This window comes from Bombina bombina, chromosome 3 (assembly GCF_027579735.1).
Source record: "Bombina bombina isolate aBomBom1 chromosome 3, aBomBom1.pri, whole genome shotgun sequence".
Taxonomy (NCBI): domain Eukaryota; kingdom Metazoa; phylum Chordata; class Amphibia; order Anura; family Bombinatoridae; genus Bombina; species Bombina bombina.
Window position 1 is genome coordinate 159,809,764 of NC_069501.1, and position 16,026 is coordinate 159,825,789.

A 16,026-nucleotide genomic window follows, 5' to 3' on the forward strand; every position below is an offset into this window, starting at 1 on the left:
GTCTTCTTATCAGGAGATCTTAATACGCCACTCGAAGCAAGTATAGACACATCTAATGGTTCGACAAGCATTCCCAATAAAACTATCAAATCTATCAAGGTAACCTTAGCAGACTTACAATTACATGACGTTTGGAGAACAATTCATCCGACAGATAAAGATTACACATATTTCTCACCACCTCATAACAAATATTCTCGTATAGATTACTTTCTGTTTGACTCAATTGGACTGGACATGGTTAGTAAATGCACGATAGGCCCAATTACATGGTCAGATCATGCCCCTATTACCTGTCACATACAATGGCCTGACATTCCCCCTACAGCTTACATTTGGAGGTTGGATGAACTCCTCTTAGAGAACCCAGATGTAAAAGCAGACGTCCAGAAATCCCTTTCAGACTATCTATCACACAATGATCCCTCTCATACATCACTCACATCCTTTTGGGAGGCCCACAAATGTGTAATTCGCGGAATTTTCCTCAAACATAAGGCACGCTTGATCAGAATGCAAAACCAGAAACACAAACAGCTCTTAGATAGTGTTACGCAACTTGAGTCTGTACATAAACGTGACCCTACTGATAGAGAGGTTTGTAAGTCCCTAGAGGACGCTAAAAAACAACTCCGTGTACACCAGTTTGAGGTTTTGCACCGTAAGATGCTAGCCACAAAACAACACTATTACGAAGGGGGCAACAAGCCAGGCAAGCTATTAGCTAGAAGCATACGCAGGCAGCAACTAAAATCATATATTCATTACATTCAGGGCACAGATGGCACAATGCAGAGAGGCAGCAAGCAGATAGCAAACTCCTTCCATGACTATTATAATAAGTTATACAATATCTCTCCCATGCAGGAAGGCGAGCATCTGACCGATGCTATGTCACACAAACAGGCGTTGATAGATGACTACCTGGCCTCATTAGGCCTCTCACAACTAGACGATGAAGACAGGGACTCCCTTGATGCCCCTATTTCCATAGAGGAACTCTCCCAGGCAATAAGAGATTTCCCTGGTGGGAAGAGCCCTGGCCCAGATGGGTTTACACCCAAGTATTACGGGACTTTTCTGGAGACTTTGGGTCCACATATGTTGACACTATTTAATTCACTTATGCATAATCCCACGCTTACTGGGTCGTTATTGGAAGCTCATATTGCGGTTATACCCAAACCGGGCAAACCTCCTACTTCCCCTGCCAATTTCCGCCCTATCTCGCTACTCAATGCGGATGTGAAGGTCTTCGCTAAGATATTGGCGAGGAGACTCAATAGGTTCCTCCCTGTCTTGGTCGATTCCGACCAGGTTGGTTTCATACCTGGTCGGGAAGCGCGAGATAATACTAACAAAGTGATTCAGCTGATCAGCCACGCTCAAAATGTAGGCATCCCACTGGTTCTTTTCTCGACCGACGCGGAGAAGGCCTTCGACCGGGTCGATTGGGTTTTTCTGCGTCGAGTCATGAAGGCGATGAATTTTGGCGAATCCTTCATAAACATGACTTTCGCTCTTTATTCGAAACCAAATGCTCGGATACGGGTAAATGGCACGCTGTCGGACGCTTTTAATATTACAAATGGGACCAGACAGGGGTGCCCCCTGTCGCCGCTTCTCTTTGCGCTCTCTATTGAGGCGCTAGCGCAAACTATTAGAAGGAACCCAATGATCACGGGAGTTAGTGTGGGCGATGTTGAAATTAAGCAGGCGCTCTATGCGGATGATATCCTGTACACCCTCACTAATGCGGAAACCTCGGTCCCTGAACTACTGCGCGAATTAGAACGGTATGGGAAACTTTCAAACTTTCACCTAAATTTATCTAAGTCCGAGATGCTAAACATTAATACTCCCAGAGAACATATCCAGTCCTTGGCGTTAAGCCATAACATTTCTATGGCTCCTTTCAAATTAAAATACCTGGGGATATTTCTGTCCGCTAGTCCGACTGATTTATTCAAAGACAATTATCTCACATTAAAAAGGGAATTAACTAACGATCTGTCATCCTGGAAAAATAAAATGCTATCGTGGCTGGGAAAGATCGGCTTAATTAAAATGAATATTTTGCCGCGCATATTGTATATAATGCAAACAGTTCCTATTACTCTACCTAGCGATTTCCTAATGCAACTACAACGTTCTTTGGAGCAGTTTGTATGGCATGGCACGAGACCTAGGGTCTCTAGGAGGACTCTATACCTTCCTCGTGAGAGGGGGGGGCTGGGGTTCCCTGATCTGTCCAAATATAGACGAGCCATACTCTTGCAAAGACTAATTGAGTGGTCTCGAAATACGCCACATAAACAGTGGGTAAGGCTCGACAGTCAAATTTTCAAACGACGCAACGTAGGTGCTATGGCATGGATTCCTGCACCAAATCGACCCAAGCTAATTCATAAATATCACTTATCTCTTACAACCTTCCAGGAGTGGGATAGACTGATTGCCACTAGCACTCATATTTCATCGACCTATTCCCCAATGATCCCGATTATAGAAAATCCTGAACTCCCGTATCATGTACTGGGCTCCCGGCTGGGCTCTAACTACAGTCTCCGTGATGGAATATTGCATTTCGCTCTTGATACGGGGAGGCTGCGGTCGAGGACTGAGTTGATTGAGCGTCATGGAGAGCTCTTTCAATCGTGGCTCAGATATCATCAGTTATCGCACTATCTGAGATATCACAAAAACAGGGGGGATTTTAATAGAGAGCTCACTCCGTTTGAGGCTCTTTGTGTGGATCTTACCCCTCCTAGGCGGCTGATATCTAAAGTTTATAAACTCCTGCTCTTGCCGCCGAGGGTACAGCTACCTACGTATACATTGATGTGGTGTAATGATTTTAACAATATAATAGATGAGGAAGATTGGATTAAAGCGTTTACTTTGACAAAACGATCTTCTGTCTCGGCGGTTGTACAGGAAATCCACCTTAAACTATTGACTAGGTGGTACTACACCCCGGCGAAATTGCATAGGCTCTTCCCAGCGGCGAGCTCATTGTGTTGGAGGGGTTGTGGTGACCCCGGCACGCTCCTTCATATTTGGTGGGCATGCCCCAGGTTGCAGGATTATTGGACAGCTGTGCTTGAGACCATGTCGCGTAGGCTACAGATCACTATCCCTAATACACCTGAGACTTTGCTACTCTTGCGCTTACCTAAGATCAGGGATGAACCCACTAGGGCCCTTATGCTGATCATGCTTACTGGTGCCAAAAGGCTTGTTCCTCGGGGGTGGAAATCCTCCCGGGTTCCCACCCTTGACGAATGGCAGTCCTCGGTAGAGAACTTGTTGAGTCTGGAGAAACTACATTACATAAAAATCAAAAAGTTAGCAATACACGAGATGATGTTAGCAATATGGAAGGACACGGCACCTTAATGTTCATTTGTGAGCTAGCTGACATCCACTTTACACTCGCTTTATATGTGGTTGCCCTCTGTGACCCAGAATAAGAGATATCCCTCCTTGTCACTTTCCCTAGATGACCCCCCCCCCCCCCCCCCCCGTCCCTTTTTTTTTTTTTTTTTTTTTTTTTTTTTCCCCCCCACCTCTTGTGGGGTATACTCTTTAATTTCTCTTGATCTGTTCTTCAGTCTTTCAGTCTTTCTTTTGTCTGAACACTTTTGAGCTTACCACCTGTTTTGTGGGCTCATATTGGATATGCATATTACGAAATCTTTATATGTCTTTAATCCACTAAAACTGTAAAATTAACAAGCTTTATCATTTCGATTAGACCCAAGGACTAATACAGACTTTTACCACTCTAAGACCAAAACACTCAACTTCTTTGTCAGGTGGAATTTTATTGCATCACCTTTGTATGTTTTCTCCCCCCCCTGTTCAGGGAATTGCATTGTGTAATGCTGTCTTTTTTCTTTTGCTATATTGGTGATGTATTTCTTTTTTTTTTTCTTCAATAAAGCTTGTTTGAAAACAAAAAAATAAATATCATTTTTGTTCAGTTTTAAAATGTTTTAATGTGTTTTGAATAGACATATTTAAATCCCTATGTTCTTCACTTAGAAATTTTATTTTTAAATAGATCTCTCTCAATATATATATATACCTATAGTTAGTGTAAAAATCATTTTTATTCAGTTTTTATATGTATTATTGTGTTTTGAATAAAAATACTTTAAATTCCTATGTTCTTTTCTTAAACAAATATCTTTTTATTTTTAAATAGATGTCTCTCTCTTTCTCTGTCTCTCAATATACATCCATATATGTGCACAGTTTGAAAAAAAATAGTGCGCCATTTGTAATCCGGTCCAAAATGTTTATGCATAGTATAGAAAATTTCCCACATTTATTTATTTGCATTCTTTTGATCAAATTTAGCTTCCTACATTTACCTTCCTGTTTTGTGTAACTCTTTGGTCTGATTGGCAACACTCCAAAAGATGTATCTAAACCAAACTTTGTGGGGTTGTGTTTTGAAAAAAAATGGAAACTGACCAAATTGCATTGGTTAAAGGGACATGAAACCCATTTTTTTTCTTTCATGATTAAGATATAGAATACAATTTAAAAAAAAGTTTCCAATTTATTTCTATTATCAAATTTGTGCCATTCACATGTTATTGTTTGCTGAAGAGATATCTAGATAGGTAGTGTGCACAAGACTGCATCACTACATGACAGAAAATAGTGCTGCAATCTAGTGCTCTTGCTAATGTTTAAAATTGTTGCAAAACTGCTACTTTATAGTGCTGCAGACACGTGCACACTCATTAACTTACCTTTCTGTTTTTCAACAAGGGATAGCAAGAAAACAAACACAATTTGGTAATGGAAGTAAATTGGAAAGTTGTTGTAAAATTGTATATTCTATCTGAACCATACAAGTGAATGTGCACCAACTCCTTTTTTTTGTTTAACTATTTAGTCTCATTGGCAGCACTCCCAAAGATTTAACTAACTCAATTTTTGTAAGGCGTGCTTAACTAAACTGTTTAGTCAAACTGTAATCTAGCTTGAAATCGAAATTAGATGTATTGATATCTGTATGCAATGGCTCATGATTTACAATCTAAATACTATCCAGTTTACTTGCTGAAGTGTATTACATTGTTTACATATATCTCCTTTATCTTTATTTTGTCATTTAAAATAGTTGATGTTGCCTGCCAAACTGCCACATATACTAAACATTTCTTTACTGCAGTAATGGGTATGGAAAGGCTATGTGAACAAGATCCAGCAGAACAAATTACACTCCATGCAGAGCAGTGTTGATCAGCTTTGGCACTCCAGAGGTTTTTGGAATTACATTTCCCTTGATGCTCAGACACATTAAGTTGGCTGAGCATCAGCTGGCTGAGCATCATGGGAAATGTAGTTCCAAAACCTCTGGAGTGCTAAAGATGATCACCCCCCGGAGAGGGTGGAAGAGATAGTTAATAAAATGTCCTTTTTCAATTGTTATTTCAGACAGAAATAAGATATGGAAACATTTGTGTATATATAGACTGATACAATAATGCAATCTGGTTTGCCTGCAAGCTCAGCTTATTTTAATGGGTTGTGGTTTCAAAGAACAAACACACACAGAAATAAGCTTAAAGGAACAATTTCCTATACATTTTATATTCTTCAGCTGGTATAAACATTAATTAGAAACACAAGGACAAACCAATTTTACAATACAGTGACCCTTTAGGCATGTTGTATATATTGTGTCTGAAAATGCTAAGCAAAAGCTGTACGATTAATTAATGGCTGATTTGGACAACTCAATTTGGGGAGAGGGACAATCACTAGAAGCCTGACTAGAAAATTTGGTTTCTTTATCACAGGGAAATGGATTTAAAAACCAAAAATATAATAAAAATACAATTTATTCCCTGCTTATATTGAAAAAAATATAAAGACAAAAAGAGAGAGAGAGAGAGAGAGAGAGAGAAAGATATAGAGAGAGAAAATATCCCTTTAATTAAATGCAGATGTGCTTCATACATCACATTACGCTAACTATTCCACTTTTTGAATCAATTACAAGAAGCAATAAATTACTGCTGCATTTGATATAATTTAGGAAACTTCTTGATTGATCTGTTCTCAAGCAGTATTTTCAATAGTCAGTTAAATAATCAGTGTTTTCTACTTGAAAATATTTTGACTGATTTCATACGACAATTTATAAAAAAAAGTACCTTTATTTTCACACTGTGCAATGGTATTACAATTTGCAGTAAAACAGAGAACCAATGAACCTCTGCTGTCAAATGTAGTACTTAGTTTAAGATCATACCAATTACCTTCAATTTAGAAAGCATGGAGCTGAACATTTTAGTCCTACTGATGGTGAAGTATTTCAAGACAGGAAACAAATCCGAAAATATCCTTTCATTTTTATTTGTGTAATATATCCCACATCCTTACAAAATCCCACACAGAAATATATATACTATTTGAAAATTGTAATACACTTTCTCTTTAAATAATAATTTAAATTTATAATTGATACAAAAGAACTCACAATCCCTCATTATGTAAGAAAAAGTATTCCATTATTACTTTCTTTCTTTTTTTTTTGCTATATTGCAAAACTTAACACATTATAATCTTACTTGGCTCTAAATATTTTTGTTCTTCTAAGGAAGAATAATGTGTGTTTCAGAAGCACCTGTTATTTTGATCTGCAATTAGTGGCACCCTTGGCCTGCATGTTTGATTTATTTCATTTTAATGCTGTCTGCTGGTTGACTGCTTGGCAGACTCCTCTACAACAAGATATTCACAAGAGAGGGATCAGAGCGGTAAATCTCCATTTTGTCAGTGAGATTTATTTTGTGAACATCCATGTTAGGAATGAAGTATGGATATATGCACCTAAGGTTCAGAATAACGTTGGCGGTGCCTATCACAAAAGCACATCCATTTGGCTTCTATTGTCTTTGGTAGAATTGCGTTTTCCTATCATGCCACACTCAACCTCATTTATCATTGGCATACCCGGAGCTGCCTGCATTATCTACTATTTTTTTGTCATGGTGTACTGTTACATTACAAATACCATTAAACCTTTTACAATAGCACACATTTTGGTTAATAGAACCCAGCTTCAAGGCTGAAAGATTTCAGATATTACTTCTGATATTGGTTCTTTTCCATTTATCGGCATTGTCCTGGCTAATGCAAAAGTGTTGCATTAATTAAAGGAAGCATCTAGTAATTCTGCTGTTTTTTTGCCAGCTTGACACTAAATTGGAGTCTGATGCCTGCTCATGTTTTAAGGACCATTCATCACACATGTCATGGCAAAGCAGCCAGCTGTCGGCACATAGATTCATTTGCAATTCATCAACTTTGGTCCCCCATTCACTTTTTTTTCTCATTTTCTTACTTTTTTTACTCTGTTTACCCTTTCCCTTTATTGTTTCCATAGCTCTCTTTAAAATTAATTTCTGCATGATCAGTAAGGTAAAAAATGTGCCTTACATTTGGGACATGATACCCGAATGTTGAAACACTTGAAATTGATGAAGCATAGCTGTAAAAAGCTGACTAGAAAATATCACCTGAACATCTCTATGTAAAAAAGGAAGCCCCACCCCATTTTAAAGGGACTTTTAGCAGCCAATCAGGATAAAAGTCCCAGGACAGGAGTGTGAATCTGGCATGTGCTGGCACATTCATGTTATTTCCCTATTTATTATTATTATTATTATTATTATTTCCCAGTTTAAGTAAGTTTACTATGAAATCTAACAAGATTTCAGTGAAATCTTATGAGATCACAGCCAAGCATATTATGACCTCAGCACTGCTTTTTTTTTTCCCCATCTTGCAACTGGACAGGAGCTCAAATACAACTATTTTGAGGTAAAATATCTTCTTTTTTTACATAGAGATATTTAGGTGATATTTTCTTGTCAGCTTTTTACATTTATGCTGCAGCACTTTGAAGTGATTTAGCATATGAGTATTATGTCCCTTTAACTGAAGAATAATACATTCAGTTGTTATGTACATGACTATCAATTCTAAATGGTAGCTTCATTTTTTTGTTTTTTTTAATTATACACTATTAAATTATGCAACAAGGAGAAATGGAGAGGAGCACTTACAGTGTAAAAAAGATATCTTTATTATTTACAAAGTTAAAAACTGACAGTGTTCAGTATAGCAGTGTTAAACTTAATAACACATGGGTCATACTTTAACCATGTTAGTCTAATAGGGTAAAGCATGACTCATGTGTTATTAAGTTTAACACTACTATACTGAATGCTGTCAGTTTATAACTTTATATGGAATAAATATATATGTTAATACCTGAAAGGGCTCTTCCCCTTTCTCCTTGTTGCTTATGCTGTTGGCCTTAGAGTAGAGCACACAGTGGTGATCCCAGCATCGGGAGTGGAGGAGCCATGCATGGACCAACACACATTTCAGTTAAATTCATTAGTTTGAATGTAATAGCCATTCAAATAATGGATCTAACATATAATTCCAATCCCATTCTATAATGTTGTATATCAAATTAATTTCATTAGTCATTAGAGTTTAATACTCAAAAAGTTCAAATTGGGTGAGTTTTGGGCCTATTTTTCAATTATTTTATTACATTCAAAGCACTGCTTTCAAATCAGTTAAGCTAATTTTATGTATACATTATGGATCCAATATATAACAGTGCAGAGGGACAAAGTTACCAGGCAAGTAACTCATCTGACAGCACTTACAAGATGCAAGACAGCATCTGCTGCTGGAATTAAATATTACACCATTAATCACTTAAGCAGCAATAACTCCAATTTCAGAAGAGCAGGGCTTGTCAATCATCCTAGATATATCAATCTGGGATGTTTTGTGCCTTCTACTTCTTAAAAGCTTTATGAATGGAGCTCTAAAACTTTAATATCAGGTTTTTTTTCTTAACTTGAATTAGGTAAATGTATTATTCTTTTGGCAGGCTTCATTTATTTTGTTTTATCAGAGCTCTTTAGAAATCTACATCAAACCAAAAAGCTATCATATCATATATGTCATATCATATAATATGTCCCATTAATATTTTTATATAATTTAGCATGCATTTATAAGGATTTTAAACATCCAACCCCAAACATTTAATTGCAATCACTAAGGAACATTCTGTTGATTGTATAAGTTGTATAGAAATGTAATAGTTTTGGGGGTTGGAGCCAGCAGCCTAGCATGGTGGACGTGTAAAGGCAAGCTCCACTGTGTTCAAGGAGGGAAAACCGCTTTGTTTGTAAGAGCACCATAGATTTCTGGAGAGCTGGATCTTTGTGGAAGCCCTAAGAACAAGCTGCATTTGGGGAACTAGTAAAGAGTCTGGAATTACAGAATGCACATTTGCTAAAATTCAGAAACCTCCGGATGTGGCCCTGAGCAAATCGACAAGGCCTAATTACACAGTTGCAAATATTCAAACCAGGCAGAGAGAGGTTAGTACCAGTCACTATAATCACAGTAAAACCACAAATTTGTCTCTATAATAGATAAATAAGCAGGCTATATGCAAACCTAACTGCCTCTCTCTGACCTGTACTAGCTGCATTGGATATGTAACACACTACATCTAACTAGGCACACGTGGCTGATAACAAATAGGAATGATAATGTGATTACTGCCTATAAATGCATCAATTAGCTACAATATATAAAGAGCGTTAATAGCACACACTTCAGAAGATATAAGCTCTTGAACATTTATTTTAAGGGCATATAAGTGTTCAGTAAGCTGGATCCCCTATCTTACACAACAACAAGCTTTTATTAACAACCTATAGGTCTACACACAGCCTTGTGGCCTGAAGAGTGTATCAAGTTCTCATTAGCGCTGTGGTTTTACAGGCACAACTACTAGCAATGTCCATTAAGAAAAATACTAGTTTTTTTTTAAAGAACTAAAGCCCACTAAGGGATCACACAGCACTACTACTGAATTAATGGAATTCTTCAAGCTTAAGGCTACACCTAATGTTATGGCTGATTCACAAGACAACATTAGTGAATCAGGAGACTCTGACTCTTCATCCATCCCTACTAAACCTCCCAGCCAATTAACAAAGGAAGACCTTAGTTTTCTACCCACAAAAGTCTTCTTCTCTACTAACACAAGTGAGCCAATTAATTAAAGATGGGCTTAAGGAAGTTAAAAAAGATTTGAATGAGCTTGGGGATAGAGTGCAATATCTTGTGGAAGGTACGGAATACTTAAATACAGAATTTGACACTATGTCAAGACAACTTCATCAACAATATACCACTATTGAGAATGTGTAATCTCATGTAGAAGATCTGGACAATTGAGGAAGGAGGCAGAATTTACGCATCAGGGGCATACCTAAAATTATCCAGCCACAACAACTGGACGCCTACCTACAAAAGCTGTTCCGTCATCTTATCGGTTCAGATGTAGACACCCCAATGCCTCCGGATAGGGCTCTCTGACCCACGTAGAGATGTCATCTTGAAACTTCAATCATACAAAGACAAAGAAAAGATCTTTATAGCAGCCAGAAAGGCCCAAAATATCTCCTTCGAAGGGGAACACCTTCAAATGTATGCAGTCCTCTAACTCTTGCCAAAAGAAAATAAACCAGGTATCTTACTCAATATTTGCAAGCACAACAGATTCCATTCTGTTTTGTCTGAAAGTTGTGCGTGGATCGCAAGTATTCACTTACAGGACACCTGATGATATTGAGATCTTTTGTAAGAACTTAAACATTGCACCTCCTTCTGTGACGAATCAAACCTTCTCAACATCACAATAGAGGGGTGTGGGCATGAAGGGGTTAATGGCACACAGCTCTGGTTCCCTTATCCTTGCAACTCTGCAAAAGGACCTTAAAAGGGATACCACATTAGACCCCAAATCTTGTCCACACTGCTCTAATTAACAATTTCCTTGCTGTCACCACCAAAACTTTTAAATTAAAGGGTAGTTTTGGGGAACCCCTAAAAACTCACACTATTTAACAATTAGGTAATGTGCCTTTAACCTTGTCTCAGAGCCCAAAAGACAGAATGGGATTTTTTTATGTGTTTAATAACAAAAATATCAATACAGGTTACACAGTGCAAAATTATAAAGACATTCAAAATAACATACAATTGCAAAGCTACAGTTCTTCAAAAAGAAAATGGGACATGAAAAGAATTACAAACAATATCTAACTTATTACCAAGTTCCTTTAGATATGTGGAGAACTGCTGCTTATGATGTTGATGGCTTTGGTCCCCAGGGCAGTTCTGCCCACCAAGTCTTTCTGTTACATATTTAAACCAAATTTTCTTTGTCTTGTCAAAGACAACGCCCCGGTTTATAATTTACAACGAGTGCAACCAATGCAAAACAAATCTTTGCTCCCACTATCAGTCTCCAAGGGGAGGAGTGTTCTGCATTCCTACACACAGTTACACTGCTAAGGAGGGGGGGAGGAGGTTTGGTCTCAGCTTACAGCTTTTCTCAAAGCAGTTTTCACACACAGAAAAAGGCAATTCACATTAACCTTTCCCAGGCTGAAAACACAATACCACCTCTGTGGGGTAGCCAATCCAGGTATCAACTACTCCACATGTTTGTATCATGACACCTCCCCTTTTAAAATGGTGGAAATAGGGGGTCAGCCCATGCTGATCCCCTATATCAACCTAAATCCTAGTCTTTCCTCATCCATAAAACCATATCTGCCCTTTCTGCACACTCTCTGCATTCATTTGCCCACTGTAACAGTTAGCATCAGCTGACACAATTTCCCTCGTGGAGGACATTTCCTTGCAGGATATCACACACTCGCTCTCACTTATAAAGGGATCTAGCACCCCCTCAGGGTAACTCACTAAGAGAAATTCTTGCTATGCTTAGGCCAGATACTCCACTGTTCACACCTACCCCAGTATGCTCTGTAGGAGCAGCAGGTTCATTAGTCACTGCAGCTACATCTTCCTCCCCCTCTTCTTCACATCTGCCATTTCTGTAGGGGAGGTCCACAGCCACACCCAGGGTCCCATCCTGTTTTACTCTCTGTAACAGGGCAGGATGTACTCTGGCCCCTACACCAGCCATGCCATTCATTCCTCCTTGCACATGCAATGCTGGTTCTAGCACAGAAGGCTATACACACCCAGTCTGCCCTTCTGCCCAGCCCTGCTGCTCTCTCACATTCCCACACACTGCATCAGGCATCCCATTGTCACAATCAATGGCAGTATAACCCTTTTCACTGGCACAATACAGTACTGGACAATGGAGAAAAGTGTGGTTGCGCCTATAACTGCTCCCCCTTCGGGACAGGCAGACATGTCTTAAAAGGGGAAAAAACAACTATTCACTAAACTAAAACTCAAAAGATGAAATAGAGAAAAATTAATATATTTTATTACCACATGAAAAATAATTATATACAGAATAGTTTTAAAAATGTTTATAAAAAACTAGTAATACCTTTATTTGATAGTATAACCCTTAATAAGTAACGCATAGAAATATAAATAAAATGGTATATAAATAAATATAAATAATTGACTACAACACATGCAACCAATGCAAAACAAGTCTTAGCTCCCACTATCAGTCTCCAAGGGGAGGAGCGTCTGCATTCCTACACACAGTTACACTACTAAGGAGGGGGGGGGGTAGGTTTGGTCTCAGCTTACAGCTTTTCTCAAAGCAGTTTTCACACACAGCAAAAGGCAATTCACATTAATCTTTCCCAGGCTGAGAACACAATACCACCTCTGCGGGGTAGCTAATCCAGGTATTAACTACTCCACATGATTGTATCATGACACCTTCCTTACCCAAATTAAAGGGACGTGAAACCCAAATTTTGTCTTTTATGATTTAGGTAGAACATAAAATTTTAAACAACTTTCCAGTTTACTTCTATTATCTAATGTCTTTCATTCTCTTGGTATAATTTGTTGAAGGAGCAGCAATGCACTATTGGTTTCTAAATTAACAAATAGGTGAGCCAATGACAATCGGCATACATATGCAACCACCAATCAGCAGCTAGAACCTAGGTTATTTGCTCCTCCTGAGCTTACCTAGATAAACCTTTCAGCAAAGGATAACAAGAGAAGGAAGCAGATTAAATAATTAAAGTAAACTGTAAAATTGTGTAAAATCGTATGCTCTTTCTGAACCATGAATCTCTAATTATGACTTTACTGTCCCTTTAAGTGATGACACCAGAATGGATGGACCATCGACTGCTCACCCACCTAAACCCCAAAGACAGAACTGGACCAAAGTAAATAGAAAAAGAAACAGAAACAGCTCTGATCCACCAAAAGGATACTCAACAACCCATCCTTTTACTTGAGACTCCTGAGTTTCCATTGGCTAAAACTTATGTTTCCTTTTATCAATAGGAAACTACATTTATGATTGATGGGGCGCTTTGACTTCTCATCACCTCAATGTCTGCTTGCGACATTGTAATATACTTTGGTATAGTTGTATTCTAGGAGTATTAATCCTCATTTAAAAAATGCTCGAAATCGTATAATTTGTTTTTTTGTGTTTAATTTCCTCTACATCTAAGGTCAATAATAATGTTTTATGGTTCTTAAATTTTTGTATAAAATGTAATCAGGAGACCGCAACTTAGACTGCAGGTCTCATCAATACACTTTGCATGTTGTGGACTTTTAATAGAAGGTTTTAGTTTTACGGTCTTATGCTGTAACATAGGAGTCCACCTGAGTTTTAGGCCTTACTTACAGTTATGTTTTACTTATGTATGTAATTACTAAAATTACTTACCAACAATTTTTGGGCTCATAGATAGACCTGAAGTATTCTTCACCCAAGATCTTGGTTTTTACAACAGGACCAATTTGGTCTTTCAAGAAATACTAAATGAAGTCACTAGACTTAACATTCAGTAGTTCCTAAACAGAATACCCTTGCAAGGGAATATTCTCAAAAGTTTATATGTTCTCACTAGTTAAATGCTTCCTTATATTTAAATTTTTTATGACACTCTGCTAGCCTATAGATTACATAGTAGAAAAACATATGTGACTCACAACTCACATAGCTAAAACTTAGAAGATTACCCACCTTGAACTCAGCTCTTATTTAAGAGAGCTACATCCCCCGGTTTGAATGTTTATTGTTCATTGTTACCATTCAATTATGCTTGCATTTATGTGCTATGTTTGTGCATTTATACTGTTTTTTTTATTATTAGCAGATCATTACCTGTTTCACCCCAGGAAACCGGTCACTCAATTCTTCTCCAACTTCTTTTCCTCCACATTTCATCTCTGATTTTTTATTTCCTCATAATAGTAGTCACTGCAAACTGTGAGTATTCTTTATTGCACACCACACAACATAAAGTCATCACTTGCACACACTCAGAACCTCTGTCATGCATACTTGCCAGGAGACATGAGTGGTCATAACATAAGTTCTTTTCTCGAAAAGTGAAAGGACTAAATACCCTTACTAAGAGGTCAGTTGCCCTGAACTGGTTTCTTAGACAAGGAGGAGATATCATTTTTATCCAGGAAACACATTTTTGTCAAGGACAAGCCCCCACATGCTCCTCCAGCACCTACCCATTAGGCCTTTTTAATCACAACACAGAAAAAAAAAATGGAGTGGGCATTCTATTTCACAGACGTATTCCTTTCCAACTGACTTCAAAACATCATGACGACAAAGGCAGACTACTAATCCTTAATTCAATATTACAATCTCAGTTGCTTATCGATGTTTGGAGACTACAACACTCACAAACAAACAGTACACATTCTTCTCACACCCTAAACAATCCCACTCCAGAATTGATTACCTCTTCTTAAATCAACTTAGCTTACATCTGGCACTTTCCTCTGACATCACATCAACCCCCTGGTCTGAACACTCCATGATCACCCTAGAACTCATATGCCCCTCTGCTCCAATATCTCAATATCACTGGAGACTAGACAATTCCCTCCTTAAAGACCCTAACTTGATAGAACAAATCTCGAAATCCCTATCTGAGTACTTCACACTCAACCAGAACAATCCTATTGCCCCTAATACCCTTTGGGACATGCATAAGGTGATCATACATGGAGAATTCCTTAAACATAAAGCAAGGTTAGTGAAGTCCAAGAGATTAGAATATAACAATTTATTCACAGCATTACAGAATCTAGAAGCTAAACATGCCCTAGATCCCTTGAACCCTAGTTTACTTAGGCCTAGATTTAGAGTTCGGCGGTAGCCGTCAAAACCAGCGTTAGAGGCTCCTAACGCTGGTTTTGGCCGCCCGCTGGTATTTGGAGTCAGTGATTAAAGGGTCTAACGCTCACTTTACAGCCGCGACTTTTCCATACCGCAGATCCCCCTACGCCATTTGCGTAGCCTATCTTTTCAATGGGATCTTTCTAACGCTGGTATTTAGAGTCGTTTCTGCAGTGAGCGTTAGAGCTCTAACGACAAGATTCCAGCCGCCTGAAAAAAGCAGGAGTTAAGAGCTTTCTGGCTAACGCCGGTTTATAAAGCTCTTAACTACTGTGCCCTAAAGTACACTAACACCCATAAACTACCTATGTACCCCTAAACCGAGGTCCCCCCACATCGCCGCCACTCGATTAAAATTTTTAACCCCTAATCTGCCGACCGCCACCTACGTTATACTTATGTACCCCTAATCTGCTGCCCCTAACACCGCCGACCCCTATATTATATTTATTAACCCCTAACTTGCCCCACACAACGTCGCCGCAAGCTACTTAAAATAATTAACCCCTAATCTTCCGACCGCAAATCGCCGCCACCTACGTTATCCCTATGTACCCCTAATCTTCTGCCCCTAACATCGCCGACCCCTATGTTATATTTATTAACCCCTAATCTGCCCCCCACAACGTCGCCGACACCTACCTACACTTATTAACCCCTAATCTGCCGAGCGGACCTGAGCGCTACTATAATAAAGTTATTAACCCCTAATCCGCCTCACTAACCCTATCATAAATAGTATTAACCCCTAATCTGCCCTCCCTAACATC